Raw genomic sequence first — 4,483 nt, forward strand, 5'->3', positions numbered from 1 at the left:
AAATATCGTTGACACTTACGTATTTTAGAGGTTGGCTAGACACAATAGAGTTTCTAGAGATGTTTTTCAGAGGATCATACTTTATATTTAGTTTGGTACACTACTATGTCTTTAATTATGGAGTCTACTTGTTTTATTGATTGTATGATTAGCTAAATCTAGTCACTTTTGTTAGCTAGATGAAGCTAGAACTCATGGTTTGATTATGTTAGTATGGATTTTTCTAGTTGGTAAATGGCTTGTTTTTTATTGTTTATACCTAGCATGCTTAGTTTGATACTAGAATGCTTTAATTCATATTTTGTGTATTTTAGTGACCATTAATATGCATGAATTTGATTACCTAGTAATTTAGTGACCATTAGATTATTAGAGCTAAAATCGAACCAATCTTAGACAAGTAATTAAAATATTGAATTTGGCTGTGCTGGAGAACACATAGTGTGACAATAATTGTGTTTGTTAACTTAATCTTACATAACTCCAATCCTATCCAATAATTGATTCTGTGTTAAATTATGTATGACCATGCATAACTCTACATGAATTAATTCAACATTAGTAAATTTGGACTTGAATTTCTAATAATACATTAATTCGTAACCAACGAGAATTGTCCATAATTAATAGCTAACCATTGAGGGAAAGTGGATTCGAACTAACAACAACGTTTTTAATATTTGATTGAATAGTTGTTGAGAATTTATGTTCGTCTAAACTTGCAAAATTAGATAAAAACCCTTTTACTTTTGCTTAGAATTTTAGGTTAATTTAATAGTAAGTAGGTTAAATAATTAATCTCGTTCCCTGACATCAATACCCAACTTTTGTGCTATACTATTTGTGAAAGGGTACATTGCCCTGGGTCGAATAGCTAGTATGATAGTAGGTAAAATTAGGTGTAGCTATTTACATGCATCAAGTTTTTGGCGCTGTTTCTGGGGAAAAACTTATTTGAGTGTTGATTTATTTGCTTTAGCTCACGACATGAGCGTTAATCTCACGACGTGAGCCTAGTCGTTTTATGTTTTTTTTTTCGTTTTTCGTTTCTATTTTGATTTTCTGCGACAACACGAGGTGGTGCTCTTGACCACGTCGTGGTGACCGGTCATTACGGGATTTTTATTTGGTTTTTGTTCAGATTTACGTTTTTATTTTTATTTTATTGCAGTAGTTCATGACCAGAGGTTCCAACACACCTTTGGTACCACCGCTTGAAGATCTAGAGTCGGCCATTCACAAGAAGATAGATAAGAATGTAGGAGTAAACAAAACACCAAAGAAGTCTCCTTTCAAAGATCTTAAATTAGTTTTTGGAAAGAAGAAAGGGAAGAACGTGGGTGAGTCAAGTACATCTTCGAAGAACAAAATCAAGGTTGAAGGCTTTGATCAAATACCTAGTCCACAAGAATTTGAATACGAGTCCGAACCCGAATTCGAAATAGAAAGGAGTGGACCTGAAGATGAGCTAGAAAACAATATGGAAAACATTGCCGATATTTCTATGGTAGCATACAAGAAGAGAATTAGAGACGATGTTGATCCTGGTTTAGTACAACTCAAAATTCCCGCCGTTGCAACATTCGAGTTGAAAGGAAACATTCTTACTTCATTTAAGGACGTACCATTTTTGGGAAGGATCATGAGGATTCTTATAAGCACCTATATGAATTCAATGACATTGCAAACTATTTTAATGTCCCAAATGTTCCTAGAGAGACAGTTTTGTTAAGTATGCTTCCCATTACTTTTAAGCGAGCTGCAAAAGATTGGTTGAAAGAACTTCCACCTGGTGCAATTACTACTTGGGCATAGATGCGTGAGCAATTCCTTGAACAATTATTCCCACCATCAAATATATCTAAACTGAAGAAGGCAATAGCCAACTTTGAGAAATAACCAGGTGAGTCGCTTTATGAGGCATGGGAGCGCTATAAAGGGTGATTAATAAATTGCCCTCAAAATAACCTTAACATACAAGAAAAAGTGTATATCTTTTAGGACGGGGTGAATGTCATGACAAGGCAACTCCTTGATTCTCTAGGACCACTTACGAAGAAAAATATGGATGAAGTTAAGGAGTTAATTGAAGAGTTCTTAAAGCATTATCGTGAGTACTACAATCCAAGACATGATGGAGTTAAAGGAATAGGGGAGGAAATTCTGAAGACATGGCTGATGTACTATCCATGCTAAATACTATGGATCGGAGAATGAAAAAGATGGACCAGTTAATTCATGCAACTAGAGTTGGATGTGAAAGGTGTAATGGTCCACACTTGACCAAAGACTGCTACTTGGATGATAATGGAAATAAAAAGGTGCAAGTTTGCTACTTGAGTGGAGATAAGTATGAAAAAATTTGGAGGAAACCAAAGAAGGAGTGGTTACCATATGACGAATATAAGAAACAAAAAGAAGAAAAGTATAGGTAGATTGATCGAGGCTTATACCAAAAAGGACGACCACCTCATGAAAAGAAAGTTGATCTTGAGTCTATGTTACATAGATTTATGGAAGCTTCCGAGAAAAGACACGATGAGACCAATGCAGTGATAAGGGAACATCAAAATATCATGAAGGACCAGCAAGCTTTGCTAAGAAATCACCAAGCATCGATCCAAAATATCGAAGTCCAGCTAGGTCAACTAACTACTTTTGTACAAGAAAAATTATCTCCAAAAATTCTCGAGAAAAAGATTTAATCACATGTAATGGTAATAGAAACCGAAGAGGATACCATCTCGGAGTTCCTTGAAGCACTTAAAGTCGATCCGCATCAGATCGTACCAAAGCAAAGAAAATCCAAACTCGAAGAAAATAAAGTTACTGATACATCGAACTCAAGACGTGATCCTTCAAGGTTCACGACGTGGGGAGGGTCTGATCAGAATTTTTTTGGTAATGTTCAAGCTTATCGTCCACTGCTTCCAATTCTATCCCAAGCTAATGTCCATCCACTGGATCAAGAGCATTTGAAGTTTATGAAGCAAGTGAAGGGTATTCCAATAAATACTCCTTTCATTGAATCGTTATCTAAATTTCCTGAATATGCTAAGTTTTTACAAGACTTAATCGAGACTCGCTAGCAACTAGAGAATAGCTCCAAGGTAATTCTTAGTTAGTAGATTTCTAAAGTGATTATGGGAGAGTTACCAAAGAAGATGGGAGATCCTTGACGCCTCACTCTTCCATGTGAGTTTGGGAATAATTTGAAGACTTATGCTTTAGCTGATTCTGGAGCTAGCATAAATCTAATGCCTTACTCATTCTATCAAAAGCTAAATCTTTTGGATTTGAAGGCTACAAGAATGACAATTCACATGACCAAACATTCAGTGACGCATCCAAGGAGCATAGTGGAGGATATTTTGGTAAAAATTGGGAAATTTGGGTTTCCAATTGATTTTGTCGTTTTAGATACGAAGGAGGGTGCAAATGTACCCATAATTCTTGGTCTCCCTTTAATAAATATTGCTAGGGCCTTGATAGACATTCATAAGTCAAAACTTACTTTGAAAGTTAGAGATGATGAAGCTACTATGGGAGTAGAAGATGGTTTTCAAGGCAATGGTGTTCAAGGTGAAGTCTTCAACATATATGAATAGAATGAACTTGAATTGGAAAATCTTATGGAAGAAGAGATTCGACAAGTCAAACGCACCAAACCAAGAGCATCTGTTCCAATCGTTTTTGAAGTGATTGCTTATAAAACTCCAACATCTTAGGTTAGTGAGGAAAGTAAAGAATTTGTATCTAGTGATGAGGAAGAGGTTACTTCTAAATTAAGGAGTTCAATTGTGGATGAGAAGATGGTACCTATGGAGCTAAAGAATAAAGAAAAAGTAAAACTTGTGGTAAATAAGGGAGTTAAAAGGAAGCTTGAAGAGAATGATACAAGGGTTAAAAAAGAAAAATTCTAAGAAGGCCTATATTAGACGAGTTCAAGCTTACAAAAGAAGGTGGAAGGAGTAGAAGATACAATTGGTGATGAACACTCCGAGAAATTCAACGGAGGTGGCATGAAGTCCGGCTCATGACTCCAACAAAAAGAAGCGCTTCTCGGGAGGCAACCTGAGTCTAGTTTGTGATTTCTTTACGTTTTTGTATTTATTTTAGTTTTTTCATTTTTAGTTAAGTTTTAGGATAATTAATAATCAAGTCCTTTAATTTCGGTAGAAAATGGTAAAAATCAAGTGTGGGGTCCTTAAAAGTTGAGTGGTAAAATAAATTAATTTTTTTTTAGCAAAATGGACTTTTATATAAAAAACCTCGACACCATATTGTGGGTCAAAAGCCCACCTTGTGGTACTTGGAATTTAGCCCATTTATTTTGGCCCAGTAATGCACTCACGACGTGAGCACCATAGCTCACGATGTGAGCTTTAATATAATACAGGAGGGGACTAGTTATGTGTCCTCATTCTTGGATCACTTTCCACTCATATTTTCACACACGAACGGAAGCAACACAAGCCCCCAC

The 4,483-nt window shown here is 35.8% G+C and overlaps 1 non-coding gene across 1 annotated transcript; it reads right to left on the reverse strand.

The window, feature by feature from the left end:
- Positions 1-1,863: 1,863 nt before the first annotated feature.
- On the reverse strand, positions 1,864-1,970 carry LOC145019122 (small nucleolar RNA R71). Its single transcript, XR_013667441.1, has one exon. It is a non-coding gene; the product is annotated as a small nucleolar RNA R71 (small nucleolar RNA).
- Positions 1,971-4,483: the final 2,513 nt, after the last annotated feature.

Source organism: Lactuca saligna, chromosome 9 (genome assembly GCF_052625555.1).
Source record: "Lactuca saligna cultivar CGN05327 chromosome 9, ASM5262555v1, whole genome shotgun sequence".
Classification (NCBI taxonomy): Eukaryota; Viridiplantae; Streptophyta; class Magnoliopsida; order Asterales; family Asteraceae; genus Lactuca; species Lactuca saligna.